Source organism: Rhinopithecus bieti, unplaced genomic scaffold (assembly GCF_001698545.2).
Source record: "Rhinopithecus bieti isolate Rb0 unplaced genomic scaffold, ASM169854v2 scaffold_19663, whole genome shotgun sequence".
NCBI lineage: Eukaryota > Metazoa > Chordata > Mammalia > Primates > Cercopithecidae > Rhinopithecus > Rhinopithecus bieti.
In genome coordinates this window covers 531,565-541,637 of record NW_016809524.1, presented here as the reverse complement: position 1 = coordinate 541,637, position 10,073 = coordinate 531,565, and the positions used below count along the sequence as shown (strand labels likewise).

At 43.8% G+C, this 10,073-nt stretch overlaps 1 pseudogene; it reads right to left on the bottom strand.

Annotated features, from left to right (window-relative positions):
* Positions 1 to 7,950: 7,950 nt before the first annotated feature.
* LOC108540513 (UPF0454 protein C12orf49 homolog) lies at positions 7,951 to 9,738 on the bottom strand (annotated as a pseudogene).
* Positions 9,739 to 10,073: the final 335 nt, after the last annotated feature.

Genomic DNA, 10,073 nt, shown 5'->3' with positions numbered 1-10,073 from the left:
TCCATTGCAGAAGCTCTGAGCAAGTCAACTCTCTCAGCCATGACCAAGAAGCTAATTCATCTGAAAGAAAATGCTGAGCCTGCCTTCAGAGTCCTTCAAAGTAAACCTGCTGCACAATTAGCTGAAGGAAAGGGCCTTGCAGGGAGTCAGCACATCAGAAATACATCATTACTCAGCTAGGAGCTGACATTCAGCGAATGGCAGCCCCTTGTATGGATCCTGGAGTGGATCCCATGGAGAATGAGCCCACTCACACAGCATGGAGTTTACAGCCGCCATGAACCTGGAGGAGAGGACATTTGGACCAGAGCATTTTGGCTTCCTCTGCTATTTGAGATGGATTTGTCATACCAGGAGCAAGCCTTTGCTGAGTTCTCCCTCCTTTAAAGAATTGTTTTCTCTAAATTAGTTAAATTGATGAGAATAAAGAGGGCCAAATTGATGGCACCCAAGTGCATTTGAGAGTGATCAGAAACCGCCAGGAACACCATAAATTCCATAATTAGAAAGTATTTTCTTAAGGGGACAAAGATCAGATTTCCCCATTTCAGAGCTGGAAATGCCCCTTGATTAATTTCCTGCAGCCTGTCTCTTAATGATATGAAATGCAATCAAGATAACTAATCAAGAAAAGCAAAGTGTCCTAAGTACTTTAGGTAATAATGACAATAACATTCAACCACTGCAATAACCAGAGTTATATATCATGTATGCATTTTTAAACCTCATACTAGACACTGTACTAAATATGTCAAAAGCCTTGTCCCATTTAATACCTAGAAAACATCATGAGGTAGAAACTATTCTTCCTGCCATTTTACAGATGACTTCAGGTGACCTATTTAGAAAGCTTTGTCAGATGTCCACAGTGATGCAGCAAGTAAGGGGTGGAGCTGGAATTTGAACCCAGGCTGTCAAAATGCAAAGTCCAGTACTCTGAACTATTATGCTATAATTCCTCTTAAAGTTTTCTTTCCTATTGTCAACTCTGAATGTCATGTTGAATACAGGAGAGGAACTGTATTTTTCTTTCCCAGTCATCAGGGAAAGAACATTCATTTTGCTATTGTTTTTAACTTCTTTTTTGTTGTTGTTGTTGAGACAGGGTCTTGCTCTGTATCCCAGGCTGGAGTGCAGTGGTACGATCTTGGCTCACTGCAACCTCTGCCTTCCGGGTTCAAGCGATTCTCCTCCCTCAGCCACCTGAGTAGTTGGGATTACAGACATGTGCCACCATGCCCAGCTAACTTTTGTATTTTTAGTAGAGACAAGGTTTCGGTATGTTGGCCAGTCTGGTCTCAAACTCTTGGCCTCAAGTGATCTGCCTGCCTTGGCCTCTCAAAGTGCTGGGATTATAAGTATGAACCACAACACCTGGCCTATTTTGCAGTTTTTTCAATGTGGCAAAATATATACAACACAAAATTGACCATTTTAACCATTTTTAAGTGCACAAGTCAGCATTAAGTACATTACAATGTTGTGCAATTATCATCACACTATTTCCAGAACTTTCCATCCTCCTAAACAGAAATTCTGTGCCTATTAAACAGTATCTTCCCATTCCTTTCTTCCCGCAATCCCTGGTAACTTCTGTTTTCTGTCTCTGTGAATTTGCCTATTCTGGGTATCTTATACAAGTAGAGTCAGACAGTATCTGTCCTTTGGTGTGTGACCTCTTGGTCTTAGCATGAGGTTTCCAAGGTTCTTCCTTCTTTTTTTTCTGAGATGGAATCTGGCTTTGTCTCCGAGGCTGGAGTGCAATGGCATGATCTTGGCTCACTGCAACCTCCACCTCCCGGGTTCAAGCAATTCTCCTGCCTCCGTAGTAGCTAGGATTACAGGCACGTGCCACCACGCCTAGCTAATTTTTTTTTTTTTTTTTTTTGAGACTGAGTTTCACTTTTGTTGTCCAGGCTGGAGCGCAATGGCTCCATCTCAGCTCACTGCAACCTCCAGCTCCTGGGTTCAAGTGATTCTCCTGCCTCAGCCTCCCGAGTAGCTGGGATTACAGGTGTGCACCACCATGCCTGGCTAATTTTGTATTTTTAGTAGAGATCGGGTTTTGCCATGTTGGCCAGGCTGGCCTCAAACTCCTGACCTCAGGTGATATGCCCGCCTCGGCCTGCCAAAGTGCTGGGATTACAGGCATGAGCCACTGTGCCCGGCCTTTTATTATTATTATTATTATTATTATATTTTAAGTTCTGGGATCCATGTGCAGAACATACAGGTTTGTAACGTAGGTATACACGTGCCATGGTGGTTTGCTGCACCTGTCAACCCATCATCTACATTAGGTATTTCTCATAATGCTATCCGTCCCCTAGCCCCCCACCTTCCGACAGGCCACGGTGTGTGATATTCCCCTCCCTGTGTCCATGTGTTCTCACTGTTCAGCTCCCTCTTATGAGTGAGAACGTGGTGTTTGGTTTTCTGTTCCTGTGTTAGTTTGCTGAGAATGATGGCTTCCAGCTTCACCTATGTCCCTGCAAAGGACATGAACTCATCCTTTTTTATGGCTGCACAGTATTCCATGGTATATATGTGCCACATTTTCTTTATCCAATCTGTCATTGATGGGCATTTGGGTTGGTTCCAAGTCTTTGCTATTGTGAACAATGCTGCAATAAACATATGTGTGCATGTGTCTTTATAGTAGAATGACTTATAATCCTTTGGGTATATACCCAGTAATGGGATGGCTGAGTCAAATGGTATTTCTGGTTCTAGATCCTTGAGGAATCGCCACACTGTCTTCCACAATGATTGAACTAGTTTACAGTCTCACCAACAGTGTAAAAGTGTTCCTATTTCTCCACATCCTCTCCAGCATGTCTTGTTTCCTGACTTTTTAATGATTGCCATTCTAACTGGTGTGAGATGGTATCTCATTGTGGTTTTGATTTGCATTTCTCTGATGACCAGAGATGATGAGCATTTTTTTCATGTGTATGTTGGCTGCATATATGTCTTCTTTTGAGAAGTGTCTGTTCATATCCTTCACCCACTTTTTGATGGGGTTGTTTGTTTCTTGTGAATTTGGTTAAGTTCTTGTAGATTATGGATATTAGACCTTCGTCAGATGGGTAGGTTGCAAAAATTTTCTTCCATTCTGTAGGTTGCCTGTTCACTCTGATGACAGTGTCTTTTGCTGTGCAGAAGTTCTTTAGTTTAATTAGACCCCATTTGTCAATTTTGGCTTTTGTTGCCATAGCTTTTGGTGTTTTTGTCATGAAGTCTTTGCTTATGACTATGTCCTGAATGGTATTGCATAGGTTTTCTTCTAGGGTTTTTGGTTTTAGGTCTTATGTTTAAGTCTTTAATCCATCTAGAGTTAATTTTTGTGTAAGGTGTAAGGAAGGGGTCCAGTCTCAGTTTTCTGCATATGGCTGACCAGTTTTCCCAACATCATTTATTAAATAGGGAATCCTTTCCTCATTGCTTGCTTTCGTCAGGTTTGTCAAAGATCAGATGGTTGTAGATGTGTGGTGTTATTTCTGAGGTCTCTGTTCTGTTTCATTGGTCTATAGATCTGTTTTGGTACCAGCACCATGCTGTTTTGGTCACTGTAGCCTTGTAGTATAGCTTGAAGTCAGGTAGTGTGATACCTACAGCTTTGTTCTTTTTGCTTAGGATTGTCTTGGCTATGCAGCCTCTTTTTTTGGTTCCATATGAAATTTAGTTTTTTAAAAATTCTGTGAAGAAAGTCCATGGTAGCTTCATGGGGATAGCATTGAATCTATACATTACTTTGGGCAGTATGGCCATTTTCATGATATTGATTCTTCCTATCCATGAGCATGGATTGTTTCTCAATTTGTTTGTGTCCTGTCTTATTTCGTTGAGCAGTGGTTTGTAGTTCTCCTTGAAGAGGTTCTTCACATACCTTGTAAGTTGGATTCCTAGGTATTTTATTCTCTTTGTAGAATTGTGAATGGGAGTTCGCTCGTGATTTGTCTCTCTTTTTGTCTATTATTGGTGTACAGGAATGCTTGTGATTTTTGCACACTGACTTTGTATCCTGAGACTTTGCTGAAGTTGCTTATCAGCTTAAGGAGATTTTGGGCTGAGACAATGGGTTTTCTAAATATACAATCATGTCTGCAAACAGAGACAATTTGACTTCCTCTCTTCCTATTTGAATACCTGTTATTTCTTTCTCTTACCTGATTTCCCTGGCCAGAACTTCCAATATTATGTTGAATAGGAGTGGTGAGAGAGGGCATCCTTGTCTAGTGCTGGTTTTCAAAGGGAATGCTTCCAGTTTTTCCTATTCAGTATGATATTGGCTGTGGGCTTGTCATAATAGCTTTTACTATTTTGAGATATGTTCTATCAATACCTAGTTTATTGAGAGTTTTTAGCATGAAGGAGTGTTGAAGTTTGTCAAAGGCCTTTTCTGCATCTATTGACATAAGTATGTGGTTTTTGTCATTGGTTCTGTTTATGTGATGGATTATGTTTATTGATTGTGTATGTTGAACCAGCCTTGAGTCCCAGGAATGAAGCCGACTTGATCGTGGTTGATAAGCTTTCTGATATGCCGTTGGATTTGGGTTGCCAGTCTTTTATTGAAGATGTTTGCACCAATATTCTTCAAGGATGTTGGCCTGAAATTTTCTTTTATTGTGTGCCTCTGTCAGGTTTTGGTGTCAGAATGATGCTGGCCTCATAAAATGAGCTAGGGAGGATCCCTCTTTTTCTTTTGATTGGAATAGTTTCAGAAGGAATGGTACCAGCTTCTTTTTGTACCTCTGGTAGAATTCGGCTGTGAATCTGTCAGGTCCTGGACTTTTTTGGTTGGTAGGGTATTAATTACTGCCTCAATTTCAGAACTTGTTATTGGTCTATTCAGGGATTTGACTTCTTCCTGATTTAGACTTGGGAGGGTATATGTGTCCAGGAATTTATCCATTTCTTCTAGATTTTCTAGTTTATTTGTGTAGAGGTGTTTATAGTATTCTCTGACAGTAGTTTGTATTTCTGTGGGATCAGTGGTGATATCCCCTTTATCATTTTTTATTGCATCTCTTTGATTCTTCTCTGTTTTCTTCTTTATTAGTCTGGCTAGCAGTGTATCAATTTTGTTGATCTTTTTCAAAAAAACCAGCTCCTGGATTCATTGATTTTTTTGAAGGGTTTGTCGTGTCTCTGTCTCCTTGTATTCTGCTAGCTTTTGAATGTGTTTGCTCTTGCTTCTCTAGTTCTTTTAATTGTGATGTTAGGTTGTCGATTTTAGGTCTTTCCTGCTTTCTCTTATGGCATTTAGTACTATGAATTTCACTCTAAACACTGCTTTAGCTGTGTCCCAGAGATTCTGGTACATTGTATCTTTGTTCTCATTGGTTTCAAAGAACTTATTTATTTCTGCCTTAATTTTGTTATTTACCCATCAGTCATTCAGGGGCAGGTTGTTCAGTTTCCATGTAGTTGTGCAGTTTTGAGTGAGTTTCTTAATCCTGAGTTCTAATTTGATTGCACTGTGGTCTGAGAGACTGTTTGTTATGATTTGTTTGTTTGCATTTGCTAAGGAGTGTTTTACTTCCAATTATGTGGTCAGTTTTAGAATAAGTGTGATGTGGTGCTGAGAAGAATGTATATTCTGTTGATTTAGGGTAGGGAGTTCTGTAGATGTCTCTTAGGTCCGCTTGGTCCAGAGATGAGTTCAAGACTTGAATATCCTTGTTAATTTTCTATCTCATTGATCTGTCTAATATTGACAGTGCGGTGTTAAAGTCTCCCACTATCATTGGGTGGGAGTCTAAGTCTCTAAGAACTTGCTTTATGAATCTGGGTGCTCCCGTATTGGGTGCTTATATACTTAGGGTAGTTAGCTCTTCTTGTTGAATTGATCCCTTTACCATTATGTAATGGCCTTCTTTGTCTCTTTTGATCTTTGTTGGTTTAAAGTCTGTTTTATCAGAGACTAGGATTGCAACCCCTGCTTTTTTTTTGCTTTCCATTTGCTTGGTCGATCTTCCTCCATCCCTTTATTTTGAGCCTATGTGTGTCTCCGCATGTGAGATGGGTCTCCTGAATATAGCACACTGATCAGTCTTAATTCTTTATCCAATTTGCCAGTCTGTGTCTTTTAATTGGGACATTTAGCATGTTTACATTTAAGGTTAATATTATTGTGTGTGAATTTGATCCTGTCATTATGATGCTAGCTGGTTATGTTGCCCGTTAGTTGATGCAGTTTCTTCATCGTGTCAATGGTCTTTACCATTTGGTATGTTTTTGCAGTGGCTGGTACCGATTGTTTCTTTCCATGTTTAGTGCTTCCTTCAGGAGCTCTTGTAAGGCAGGCCTGGTGGTGACAAAATCTCTCAGCATTTGCTTGTCTATAAAGGATTTTATTTCTCTCTCTCTCTCTCTCTCTCTTTTTTTTTTCTCCTTTTTTGAGATGGAATCTGGCTTTGTCTCCCAGGCTGGAGTGCAGTGTCGCAATCTTGACTCACTGCAGCCTCTGCCTCCCAGGTTCAAGCAATTTTCCTACCTCAGCCTCCCAGGTAGCTAGGATTACAGGTGTGCACCACCATGCCTGGCTAATTTTTGTGTTTTAGTAGAGACGAGGTTTTGCCATGTTGGCCAGACTGGCCTTGAACTCCTCACCTCATGTGATCTGCCTGCGTCTGCCTCCCAAAGTGCTGGGATTACAGGCATGAGCCACTGTGCCCGGCCTCTTTTTTTTTTTTTTAAATAGTAAGCTGCTATGTGCATCTCTGTTTAAAAATTGCCTTCACATTGGGTTTCTGTTGACAGAACAGGGGAGGAGTTTGCCTCTGACCTTTCTGAAGCTCCCATTGTACCTGAGGCTAAGAAGCCCACAGTTAATTTTAAGTGGCAAAAGAAATGAGAACAAATTCCTCCAGGATGAGAAGTTACATTTCTGCTAAAACAGTGCTCTCCCATAGGGTATATGAGCACATTCAACCCCCTCTAGAAAGGAACCGGAGGGCAGGCACGGGGTGCCAACTGCTAGAAATCTTGCAGTTAGAAGAGTGTCTGAGTTTTTAGATAATTTTAGGTGCCAGGATGTGGTTAAGAGGCTATGTTCAGGGCCTACTCTTGATACTGTTGAAATAAAAACAAAAATAACTGCCTAGAGAACATCCACGCCCTAAAAGACAGAACATGTTTTCTGGGTGAAGGGATGATTTAACTCAGGAAACTCAAGAACACAAAAAAACAACAACAGAACATGTCCTTGAACATGTTCAACTAGAATGGCAAGGTGTTTTCCAACATAAAACATTGTAATTTTCCTGCTACTCCAAAGGAATCCAATAAATAATTTTACAAAATTATAATCAAAACTGAAAGCGATGGCCAGGTGTGGTGGCTCATGCCTGTAATCCCAGCACTCTGGGAGGCCGAGGTGGGCAGATCATGAAGTCAGGAGTTCAAGACCAGCCTGGCCAACAGAGTGAAACCCCGTCTCTACTAAAATTACAAAAATTAGCTGGGCGTGATGGCAGGTGCCTGTAATCCCAGCTACTCAGGAGGCTGAGGCAGGAGAATGGCTTGAACCCGCGAGGCAGAGGTTGCAGTAAGCCTAGATTTTGCCACTGCACTCCAGCCTGGGCGACAGAGCGAGACTCCGTCACAAAACAAACAAACAAAGAAACAAATACCTGAAAGTGACACCAGCCCCCTGACAACACAAGTTACAGGTCCTTGTGCAGTCCCAGGGTTGAGTGGTCCAAGAAAGTCACTCCCTGAGCCCAGCCTGAGGTTTTATCTTTCCCGAATGGGAGCGGGTAGAGGGTCCATGCTGCTTTGCAGAAGAGTTGCATCTGGTAAGCCCAGGTGGTGAGTGAAGCCAAAGATGACAACACGAGAAGTTGTGAAAGCCGAGGTTTCCTTGTGCTGAAACCAGGCCTTAGGAGGCAAGTTCTTTGGTGGGGCCTCTTTGCCCAAGCTGAAGCAAGTCCCCTGCACCCGTCATGCAGGGAAGAGCTTGGGTGGGCTTTCTCCTTAGCAAGACTTTGCTATGGGGTCCTGGTAGGTGTTCTCATGTTGCCTGCTCTGGGTTGAGGTTCTGCATGTGGCCAGGCACAACTCAAAATGTTCTTCAACTGCCATGAAGAGGTTCTGGAATGCCCCAGCTGCCCGACTGGGGAAGCACTCCAAGAGAAGCTGCTTGTTGGGCAGCAGCTGCTGGGGCAGCAGCCATCACAGCAGTATTGCTTTGTGCCAGGGACATGGATATTGCAGCAGCCTCTGGGCCAGCAGCTATGGCAGCAGTATTGCTTTGTTCCAGGGACATTGATGTTGCAGCAGCCTCTGGGCCAGCAGCCATGGCAGCAGTATTGCTTTGTTCCAGGGATGTTGATGTTGCAGCAGCGGTTGGGCTGGCAGAGGTTGGGCCAGCAGCCATGGCAGCAGTATTGCTTTGTGCTAGGGACACTGACGTTACAGCAGCGGTTGGGCCAGCAGCCATGGCAGCTGTATTACTTTGTGCTATGGACATTGCAGTTGCAGCAGCGGTTGGGCCAGCAGCCATGGCAGCTGTATTACTTTGTGCTATGGACATTGACGTTACAGCAGCGGTTGGGCCAGCAGCCATGGCAGCTGTATTGCTTTGTGCTAGGGACATTGACGTTACAGCAGCGGTTGGGCCAGCAGCCATGGCAGCTGTATTGCTTTGTGCTAGGGACATTGACGTTACAGCAGCGGTTGGGCCAGCAGCCATGGCAGCAGTATTGCTTTGTGCTAGGGACATTGACGTTACAGCAGCGGTTGGGCCAGCAGCCATGGCAGCTGTATTACTTTGTGCTATGGACATTGCAGTTGCAGCAGCGGTTGGGCCAGCAGCCATGGCAGCTGTATTGCTTTGTGCTAGGGACATTGACGTTACAGCAGCGGTTGGGCCAGCAGCCATGGCAGCAGTATTGCTTTGTGCCAGGGACATGGATATTGCAGCAGCCTCTGGGCCAGCAGCCATGGCAGCAGTATTGCTTTGTTCCAGGGACATTGATGTTGCAGCAGCCGCTGGGCCAGCAGCCATGGCAGCAGTATTGCTTTGTGCTAGGATATTGCAGTTGCAGCAGCCGTTGGGCCAACAGCCATCACAGCAGTATTGCTTTGGCCAGAGATGTTGATGTATTGCAGTAGCCGCTGGGTCAACAGCCATCACAGCAGTATTGCTTTGTGCCAGGGACATTGATGTTGCAGCAGCCGCTGGGCCAGCAGCCATGGCAGCAGTATTGCTTTGTTCCACGGATGTTAATGTTGCAGCAGCCACTGGACCAGGAGCCATGGCAGCAGTATTGCTTTGTTCCAGGGATGTTGATGTTGAAGCAGCAGTTGGGCCAGCAGCCATGGCAGCAGTATTGCTTTGTTCCACGGATGTTAATGTTGCAGCAGCCACTGGACCAGCAGCCATGGCAGCAGTATTGTTTTGTGCTAGGGACATTAACGTTGCAGCAGCCATTCACCAGCAAATCTTTCCTCTCATATACATAGTTCATTCATGATGAGGTGCTCCCCTCGAATGGAGTTGTGGCACTAATTGCTGGGGTGACTACCATTGCCCGAGTTAAACTGCGCTTTACACAGAATGGACTGATCGTGGTCTTGAACCTGGAGGAGATGCCTCTCTTTGACTCTCCTCTCCTCCTGCTTGAAGGTGCTCCTGAGGAAGTAGATGAGTGACAGCCCAAAGACCAGGGCGAGCACCCACCTCCTCCACAGACGTCGGTGCTACACCGTGGCCTCCTGGTTCACCATCCCGTACTGTGCAGTAGGCCCAGGGCTCCTACACACCCTGCAGCCCCATCCCTTGAGGCAGGCACTGACCCCATGGCCTGTGGCCAAGTCCCAGGTTTATTTTTCTTATCCCATATATCAGAATTTAATTCCTTTTTGTGATGAACGATGTTCCAAAACATGTTCTTTTCTTTCTTTGGTGGCCATCCTAATTGGTGTGAAGCGGTATCCCATTGTGGTTTATTTTGTTTTTTTGTTTTTTTTTTAAATTATTATTATTTTTTTTTTTTGAGAGAGAGGAGTCTTGCTCTGTCACCAGACTGGAGTGCAGAGGTGCAATCTTATTTCACTGCAAC